The sequence below is a fragment of the Saccopteryx leptura genome, chromosome 3 (genome assembly GCF_036850995.1).
Source record: "Saccopteryx leptura isolate mSacLep1 chromosome 3, mSacLep1_pri_phased_curated, whole genome shotgun sequence".
Taxonomy (NCBI): domain Eukaryota; kingdom Metazoa; phylum Chordata; class Mammalia; order Chiroptera; family Emballonuridae; genus Saccopteryx; species Saccopteryx leptura.
Window position 1 is genome coordinate 238,808,182 of NC_089505.1, and position 10,584 is coordinate 238,818,765.

Below are 10,584 nucleotides of genomic sequence, written 5' to 3' on the forward strand. Positions count from 1 at the left end.
TAATTTAATGGATTTTTCTGACAAACACTATATTGTTCTCTTGTAGTCAATAAGATACCATTTGAAGCCCGGGCCAGAGAGCTTGGTTGGTTAGAACATCATCCAGAAGAGCAGAAGATATGATTTGATATAAACCTTTTTTATCTGCCTCCCCAGAAAATAAAGTAATATGAAACTTAATTCTTTAATTATTAACATTAAAATTCTTAACATTTTTCTGAAATGTCAAATTCATTAAATTTTACACATACATATAAACCATTATTTAGGGTTAACTTTATATATTTTTTTTAATTTTTGAAAATTACATTTATTGAGGTGACATTGGTTAATAACATTATATTACTTTCAAGCATACAATTCTATAATAAATCATTGGTATATTAGCTTTGTGTGTTCATGACCTAAAGTGTAGTCTTTTTCCATCAACATATAGTTGACCTTCTTTACCTTCGTCACCTCCCCTTACTCCCATTTCCCTCTGACATCCAACCTACTGTTGTCTGTAACTATATGATTCTTTTGTTTGTGTGTTGCTTTCTGTTTTCAATCCCACATATTATTTTTGGGGGAAACTACATACTGTTTCCATAGTGGCTGTACCAATTTACATTTTTACCAGCAGTAGATGATGCTTTTTTCTCTACAGCCTCTCCAACACTTGTTATTTTTTATCTGTTTCTAAACAGCCATTCTAACAGGTGTGAGGTGGTAGCTCTGTGGTTTGATTTTCATTTCTCCTGTAGCTAGTGAAGTTCAGCATCTATTCATATATCTGTTGGCCATGGCTGTCTTCTTGAGAATAGTATCTTTTCATGTTTTCTACCCATTTTTAAAATTGGACCTTTTCTTTCTTATTGTGTTGTTCAGTTGTATGGGTTCTTTGTATATTTGGATATTAACAATGACAGTTGTTTCTGATATTTTATTTGTCATTTCTGACTGATTTTTTTTAATGATTTCAATGTCCCTTTTGGTACTTGCTATCTCTTTATTTAGGTGCTCATTATTTCCTTCCTTTATTTTAATTTCTGCATCTGGTTGTTTGGTTACTTCCATTTCATTTAGTTCTTTTTCTGAAGATTGATCTTGTTGAATCTCTTGGATGGCATTTCTCTATCTGTCTATTTTGTTTGTGTATTAGGTAGCGCTATCTGACTTTGAATTTTTTGTGGTTTCTTTATGAGGAAGATGGGCATGGTGGTACTGACCTCCAGGCCACCTGTTTTCCTTATTCTAGGAAAGCTTCTTGAGTATACTATTTTCTTTCTTGTTATATATGAGTATTTAATGCAGTTGATTTTTTCATGGATACTGCTATTCTTTCAAGTTGGTTGGTGTTAAGGTTCAGCCTTAATCATGTGTATTACACAGTGTTCAGTGTTTGAACTGTTGTGCATAATTATTGTCCACAGAGTCTGGTGTGCCTGCTAGACTTCTCCTTTGCGCATGCTCCTTGTATAGCCAACTGAGTCTTGGGTTGATGCTGTGTAGCACCCACTACTAGTTTTGTCGGCTCTGGATCTTCTTGGGTTGGTGTCAACTATTGTTTGTAACCTACTATGGTCTTTCTGTCTGCAGCTACTTCTCTTTTTGCTATTTGTGCCCACATTTTCTGTACCTGGGTAGTGTTGGAGGGGCCAACCTGTGTAGAAGAATCAGCTTTCTCCTGCTTAGAGATGACAGAAGCTCCATAAAAGTCCCAAGCTCTGTAAAATTTGTCTCCACTTTTCAGATCCTCCTCTTCTTCTTGTAGCTACCTGGTCTTCCCAAAGAGGCTTCTGTAGAAAGACTGTAGTGTGGGCTCATACTGGCCTCACCCAACCAACCCTTCTACAGTTTGCATGCTTGGTGGGTCAGGGCAGCTGAGGTTGTGAATACAGTATAAGTGGGACCCCTTACCTAATCAGTCTCTTGGTCAAGAACTCAGTACAGGGAATGTGGCCCCTACTCCAGAGTCTAATCCCTCAGCCACTGTTGGATACTTACATTTTATTTCTCCTTAATGAGGTGAACAGCAGGTTTAGATCAAGTGTTGCCAACAGTCCCCTCTGCAGAAGTTCTTACAGCTGGTGAGACCCTGGTCTCAGGGAGAAAAACTGAATTTTCTCCTGGAACTGACTGTGCCCCCCCAAATGACTAAGCCCCTCAACCAGATCTAACAATAGGCTCACAAGGGCCCACACATTAAATGTACATGCTACAAGCCTGTCTTTCCCTTGTAGTATATAGCCCAGCATGGCAAGATACCCAGCACCCAGGCTGGCTGACTATGAAGCTCCACCCTATCCAATGCACATTAAATTGTTGTGCCAGTGCTGATTATAGAGAGTAGAACTTGCCTCAGGTAATCAGGTGTGAGGAGCCCTTCCTTAGGATACCATTCTAGCAAGGGTTGTTAGGTCCTGAACCAATGCTCTCCACTGCTGGTCACTGAATGTCCCAACCACGGGCCTCCCTGGCAGGAAACTGGTGCAGACTAGTCAGAGACACTGCCTGTGACTGGCTCTCTGAAACCTTCTTGGAGCTTCAAGCAATTCAGAGTGTGTGGTTACCTCTTCTGGGCCCAGGTGCACATGGAAATACCAAGATGCACATCTATGTTGGCTTTTACCCACTCTGGGCCTAGGGGGAAGGTCCGCTTAAAAGGCCAAGTTTTTTCTTGGCTTGCTGACTTCAATTTCTCCATCAGGTCTTTGTCTGTCAAAGGTTGTGAGTAGCATAGATCAGGTCATTAATATCATCAGGAGTCATTTCAATGAAGCCATCTCCTCCCAGTAGCTTTGCCAGCTTCATAGCCTTTTCTACTGCAGAGTGATGGAATTCATCAGGAAAGAATTATTTATAATTGTGGACCATTTCTGGTCACAAATTTTTCCAGCTGGCATTTAAAGTTATTTTAATTTAATATTCTTTTAACATGTTTTAATATTTTTTTATATTTTCATTGTTTTAGCCTAGAAAATGTTTATTTTACCACAAAAATAATTCAAATAATAATTATATAAAAATACTTATATACCACAAAATCCCACGATATAGTGAAAAATCTGCAATACAAAATTAGATATATACAATTTAAAAATCCACAATATAGTGAGACCGCAAAGAGTGAACTGCAATATGGCAAGGGATGACTGTATGTCCAGACATTTTTTGAACACCTCAGTTGAGTGAGGCCCCCAAAGTCTGGTGGGTGTAACCTCTGAGACCCTGAGGTGTGGTCTGTTCACACTCTGGGTAGTTTCTACTGAGTTTCCCATGAAGTGGAAGCACCAGTTGTAGACTCAGGAAAGCTTTGGCCTCAACACCAGAAATCTGAGTCACTGACACTCCCCTTGCTTCCTAGCCTCTCAGAACAACCCAGTCTCATGACTGGGATAGGAGAGAATCCTGAGGGTGGAGTAGGTGCTTTCCCCCAGGCAAATGCCACTCAGAGGTGACTGTTCCACCCAGGAAAGATGGCAACTGTAATATTGGAGAATGACTCAGCACAAGGGTTCCAGTGGCTGTCCCTCAATGTGTCTCTCCCTGGGCCTCCAACTTTACACTGTCCTCATGCAACTCTAATCCTCTCAGTTCTCCCTATACCAGAGCCCTGAGTAAGTGGCATGAATGAGATTTTTTGTGCAGGTCCTTTAAGATGGAGCCTTGGTTTCCGATAGCTCCATCACAGCAAGAGAGATGTAAGGCTCTTTTCGCCTCCAAATGCTGTGTGGGCACCTCTTCTAATATCTGGGGCTCTCTGCTGGGGCTCCAGGCCAGGGACTGAGGACACACACCTCTCAGGGTGACCCTCCTCACAGTGAGAGTCCTTCCAGAACTTCAGCCTCCACTTGCTCCTGGGAGCGGGGCAGCCCTTTCTATATCTCCACCCTTCCTACCAGTCTCAGTGTGTCTTCCTCTGTGCTCCTTGGTTAGAGACCCCTCTTTGTTTAGTCCAAAGTTGTTCTTTCAAAATGATTGTTCTTAAATTAAATTCTAATCAAATTTGGTCCTGGGAGGTGACAGATGAACGTCCACCTACTCCATCGCCATCTTGGAATCTTCTCCTTTCATCCTCTTGTAATCATCACATTATTTTCTGTGTCTATGTGGTTTTTTTCTGCTTAATTCCTTCAGCTTTTTTACCAACCCCCCAAATTGCTCCCCTCTGACAGTTATTAGCCTGTTCTCTCTATCTATGAGTATGCTTCTATTTTGTTTGTTAGTTTACTTTGTTCATTAGATTCCACATAAAAGTGAGATCACTTTTATGAAATTTACTTCCTTTGAGATTTCAAGTGAGCCATCCAGTGACACTTCCAAGGAAGATTCAGAAAAAGGCTTCTGAATAAGACTTTGAAGGATCAATTAATAGGTTGTCAAAGCAGAAAAGAGATTGCCATGAAATAGGGGAGGGGAGAAAGGTTTTCATATGAGTTAGAATCTTTGTTAGAACAAACTACTTTAGCAAATTAATGCTTTGATTATTTGATTGAACCCTGTTTAAGAAGAGGCAGACCAGATTTTTACGCATAAGGTTAAACAAATATCATCAGATTTGGTTTAGACTCACTTTCCATTTCTTCACAATTTGTTTTGACCCATGATTTCTGTGCCAAGCAGAGGTGGTTTTCTGAACTCCTGGGTTCTTGAGTGTTGCCTTTTGTGGGAGTGGCAGGGCTGGGTGCATGGGGAGAATAGACATTCTGATTTGAGCTGTGGGAGAAGAAGAGGATTTTGATCTAAAAGACAAGAAATCAGAGTGAAATAAAACAATAAAGGAATAAAAGAATAAATAGATAAGTAGTTAAAGAAACAAAATAAGAAAAGTTTCACCTGTGCTGTTTAAACCATGAGCCAATCACAACCAGCATAAGCAGGGTAACTATTATAGCCAAACAGATCAATATTAGGGAGATGGGTTATCCATCTGATTGGAGACATAATAATATCAATCTATGGAATACTCTCTATCCTATCTCAATTAATGCTTCTCATTTCACAGGATTGGGACCTACCAAGAGTTTTCTACTGTATTTTCCAGAGCGCTTATTTCAATTATTTCTAGTCTATGTGTCTGATCTCACTCTCTTCTCTTCTTTTTATCAAACCATTTGATCTTTTTTTTTCTCTTCAGCACCTCTAATCCTCTCTTTCTCTTTTCTTGAAATTTAATTGCTATGAATATTTACCCTTTTTATGATTTGTACAGTCCCACTTTTATCCTCTGGTGCATAGCAGTCCTATCCATTGTTCAGCTGCTCATTCATTAGCCCGGAACTATGGGAAGACTATCATTTCCCAGCGGAGCCCTCATTCTTTCTCACCCCAGTGGATGAATACATTATGACCTCCCAAGCTGCTGTGTTTCACTTGGCAGTACAGGCCAGCCACCTGTCCAGCTGCCACATCCAAAGTTACTCAAAGGAATTATATCCCATCAGCATTAGGCAGGACTCATTGCATGCCCTGCTGCCCCTGAATCCACATCACCCACACAGGTTTTGGACGAAAGCCAGAAATGTGGCACACCAGAAGCAGACAACCAGGACCAGGACAGGAGCTTTTGGTCACTCAAGCCGGTGGCTTCATTAGAAAGAGATGAGAAGTATAGTGTAGGAGGGCATTCCAAGCCAGAGCTTGTGTCTTGGATACCTTAGCAGTTTCAATAACTAATTCTTTCTCTTGACTTTAAAAAGTCCTGAACCTACAATCACCTTCTAGCCTCTTATTCTGTGTTTAAAGGGATGACAAAGAGTAAGAACTCAAAAACAAAATTAAAGCACTGAAGCTATGAGGGGAGAGGAGGTTTGGGCTCACCTTGTTGTTTTAGGTCTGACTTCCCTCCTTGCAGGAGGCCTGACAGAAATTGAGGGCAGGTGTTACTGAGAAGACCCTGCATAACTTCTTTAATAACGTGGTAATGTTTAAGCATCTTACAGACATTCTGAGCCTGACTCCCAGCTCCTGGAGACGGCTTCCAGGAATTTCCTTGGAAACTCAGGAAACCTGATCCTTGATATGCTATATTTAAAAAACTCTGTGGGGCTTTTACAGAATGCATTCCACAGCTGTATGATACCTGAATCTCAAAGGGATTTGAGGGTGGACCAGGAAGAGAGAGTCAATATGGAAGAAATTGCAGAGGAAAGGTCAACAATCTTGATACTAAAAAAGGATTCAAGGAAAGAAACATTCTGGTGAACCACATGGAAGACTATATTTTGGAAGAAAAAGCAAGAGGAAATCTGTGGGGTAAAAATAATAAAGGAATGTTGAAATAATTAATTTGAAATGGCTAGATGGGAAGTCTGGTAGAAGGACAGCAGACCAATCAGGAAGAGCTCACTGAGGAGTTGTTAGATTCTGGTTAGACCATGTGAACACTTAGCTCGGGGAGAAAGAGGTGCAGATCTTAGTTGGAAAGCTGTTTCTGAGGCCAAGAATGGTACAAAAAACATCAAAAGGTGACAATAATTCTAAGGATCCAAAATATAAGGATATATTCAAGATTGTGAAGAGATGTATAATTAGGCCCTTATTTGTTTGTGGTGGGGTGATACTAGGCTGGGAATAATGGTAAAGGTGAAGCAAGGAAGAAAAAGTTAGCCTAGGCCAACTAAACACAAGGTCAGGAAGATTTAATAATGGTTAGAGCCCATATGTCATCTTCCCTGTTTGACTCTTTCAGGCAATTATTATCTTAAAAAAGCAAATTCACATTCAAGCTAAAATGCACTGTAAAATGCCTGCACTTTCAGGGGGAAATTGTGAATATACAACTGCAATAACACCTGAATGTTCTTCAGTTACTCCTTGCTAAAATTACCATTGGACCAGGGCAACAGATGGTTCCTGAGACACTGTCTGAGTGATGAGTCTGAAGCTTGCCCAGCCAGCCTGAGCCCTCCGTGTGCTGCCAGCTCTGGTTGACAAAGGACGAGATTGGGAGCCTGTGCAAGGCCAAGGGCTCTTCTTCTGCTGGATGATGAGACGCTAGAACTAAGGTAGCTGAATGACATAGAATTGAAATTGAGAGAGGATAATGGAGGGGAGAAGAGGAGACCATGTAGGAAAAGAAAAATGGGAATAGTTACAAAGTTGCATATATTCCCTTTTGCCCGATTTAGCTTCTTATCTCAAAAATCGAAAAGGAAACGAATTGAGGTTAAAGATGGTGGCTGGCACTTGCCTGGCTTTCAGATTCCAAGAGTGCTCAGTAGGAGCATTACTCCCTGCCTCCAGATCCTGTCCAGAACTTTTCTCCATTCTAATTTGTCTAACCAAAGGTATCTTTCCACCTGAGTTCTCTTTCCCACTGTACTTGGCCCATGGCAGAGAATTGTCTTGAAGAGCAGGGGCAGAAGCAGCAGCATTGGAGCTTTGTTAGGGAAAGGATGTCTTAGCAGGACAAGTTGTCCTCAGAACTCAGATGTCAGCTTTCCCTCCAAATATTTTTTAACTCTTTCTGAACTATCCTTGCCACACAAACAAACCTCTCTCTTTGTTTCTCTCATCCACAAGCCCCTTACAGGGTCTCTCATTTCTCCACCATCTATTCTCTGTCAGGATTCTAGATTTTCTTTTTGGTTTGTCTGCCTCCTATCCTCCCCATTGCACCAATGTCCTGGCTTTATAACAATGTCTGCAGTCTGTGGTCTGGCTGGAAAATGTAGTATCTCTTGGTCTGGGAGAACTCAAGGCCACATTGGGATTTTCAATGTCATTTCTATAAAAAGAAGTAACAGAAGGTCCTCAGTAGTGCCCCATGGCCTTTGCAACAGTGTCCCCACTCCTCATCTCTCTGTGGTCTCTTCCTCCTCCTATCAGCTTCCCAGCCTTTTCCCCCTCTTCTTGGTCTTCTCTGTATTTTTCTACTTACGCATAACTTTATCATCTAAAGTCTACTGCCTCTCTTGTCATTGCCTTGCCTGTTCCTCCTGTCCCCTCAGACTACTCTCTGTCTTTATATCCTGCTCTTCCTAAGATCTCTATCAGAAGACAATAGGCACTTTGAATGTAGCTGTATAATCCACAGGGACATCTCCATAATTCACAGAGAAGAAGGAGCAGCAGTGACAATACAAATTATCAGGTAACCTGAGGAAAATACACTTTTGCTCAGTTTTCAGTCAGGCCAAGTGTCACTGTTAAAATTTTCTATGAGTATGATTACCCTGGAAGTGGTGAGGGGATAAGTATGTGATAGATGGATGTTCATTCATGTTGTGTGAGTGGGTCTATAGGGGATGCACAGGTCCTTGGGCTCCCATTCTACCCTAAATGAGTTGAGTGTGTCTCCAGGTCCACTGGGTATGAGGAGCAGTCATGCAGCCTTTCCCTCACAGTTCATGTACTGGGAGCACTGGTGTCCCTTCAGTGTGTCTAATTACAGCAGTGTTTTATAGAAGGCACAGATGAGACTCCAGGGACTGGAGTGTTTATGGGAGTAATAGTTTCTGTGTTGAGTCTTCACTTTTGTTCTTTTCATTGATGTTTGACAATTTAAACCTGCAGGCAGTTTAAATACTACTCCTATGCTTTTCATAGACATATTCAAGTGACATTTAGTCAGAACTCACTCTTTGTTTCAAAAGTTATGTCAAACAGTAAGGTTACAGAGAGAAGTTGTTAAGGGAAAATAAAACACAATTAAACTTAACAAAAACACCCAATCTAAAACCCATGTTTGTAATATAAAGAACTCACAGAATCATGCTCCGAGTTATTGAGAAAAGTTTACAATCAGTCTTATCTATTGATTCTGACTTCTAAAACACTGGATTTAGACACCTCATGTTCAGTATTATGAGGAAATATGACAGAATTCTAAGATAATAAAATAATCTTTAAACATTTTGTTCAGGTAAAATATCATTTTCTTATAAGGGCCAAATAAATTAATATTTGAATACTCAAAAACTCAAAGAATATGCCATAAAACTCCCTCTTGAAATTAATGATCTAAGTAAGACCAAATATTAACTGGAATACAAAAATTCTAAAATAAATTTATTTTTATAGATGAATGTACTACATCAAACCAAAATGTTTCTGCACTGTAAAAATAACAACTAACAAAAGTAAAAGGCAATCAACAAAAAGTTAGAAGATATGTGCAAACAGAATCTCTACTTTGGGGCTAATATCCAAATATACAACTGAAAAACACAATAAGAAAAAAAGGTCCAATTTTTAAAATGAGTAGAAAACGTGAAAAGACACTTTTATTAAGAAGACAGCCATGGCTAACAGATATATGAATAGATGCTGAGCTTCACTAGCTAGAGGAGAAATGAAAATCAAACCACAGAGCTACCACCTCACACCTGTTAGAATGGCTGTTTAGAAACAGATAAAAAATAACAAGTGTTGGAGAGGCTGTAGAGAAAAAAATGTCATCCACTGCTGGTAAAAATGTAAATTGGTACAGCCACTATGGAAACAGTATGGAGTTTCCCAAAAAAATAATATGTGGGATTGAAAACAGAAAGCAACACACAAACAAAAGAATCATATAGTTACAGACAACAGTAGGTTGGATGCCAGAGGGAAACGGGAGTAAGGGGAGGTGATGAAAGTAAAAAGGGTCAACTATATGGTGATGGAAAGAGACTACACTTTAGGTCATGAACACACAAAGCTAATATACCAATGATTTATTATAGAATTCTATTCTTGAAAGTAATATAATGTTATTAACTAATGTCAACTCAATAAATGTAATTTTTTAATGTATTTTATTTTATTTTTATTTTTTTATTTTTATTTATTCATTTTTAGAGAGGAGAGAGAGAGAGAGAGAGAGAGAAGTGAGAGACAGAGAGAGAGAGAAGAGGGAAGGAGCTGGAAGCATCAACTCCCATATGTGCCTTGACCAGGCAAGCCCAGGGTTTCGAACCGGCGAACTCAGCATTTCCAGGTCGACGCTTTATCCACTGCGTCACCACAGGTCAGGCCAATAAATGTAATTTTTAAAAATTAAAAAATATATAAAGTTAACTCTAAATAATGGTTTATAGTAGGTATAAAAATTAATGAATTTGACATTTCAGAAAGATGTTAATAATCAAAGACTTAAGTTTCATAATACTTTATTTTCTGGGAGGCAGATATAAAAGGGAGATAGAAAAGGTTTATATCAAATCATACCTTCTGCGCTTCTGGATGATGTTTTAACCAACCAAGCTATCTGGCCCGGGCTTCAAATCGTATCTTATTGACTACAAGAGAACAATATAGTGTTTGTCAGAAAAATCCATTAAATTATGATTATTATTTTAGATTTGATATAGTCACAGTGGTGAAGACTACCAGCCTTTTATCTCCAAAATGCTAAAGGCGTTTTAAAAATATTTATTTTAAAAGATGAATACATTTATTTTCTTTCTTGAAACAATGATAGGGTTCAACTGCCTGACCTGTGGTAGTGCAGTGGATAAAGCATCAATCTGGAAAGCTGAGGTCGCCAGTTTGAAACCCTAAGCTTGTCCAGTCAAGGCACATATAAGTGTTGATGCTTTCTGCTCCTCCTCTTTCCCCTTTTCTCTCTCAATCTTTCTCTATCTCTCTCAATTGAATAAAAAATAAGAGTCCTAC

General features: G+C 39.5%; 1 pseudogene; it reads right to left on the reverse strand.

Moving 5' to 3' along the window:
• Nucleotides 1–4,537: 4,537 nt before the first annotated feature.
• LOC136397862 (T-cell surface glycoprotein CD1e, membrane-associated-like) lies at nucleotides 4,538–7,361 on the reverse strand (annotated as a pseudogene).
• Between the last annotated feature and the right edge of the window lie 3,223 nt (nucleotides 7,362–10,584).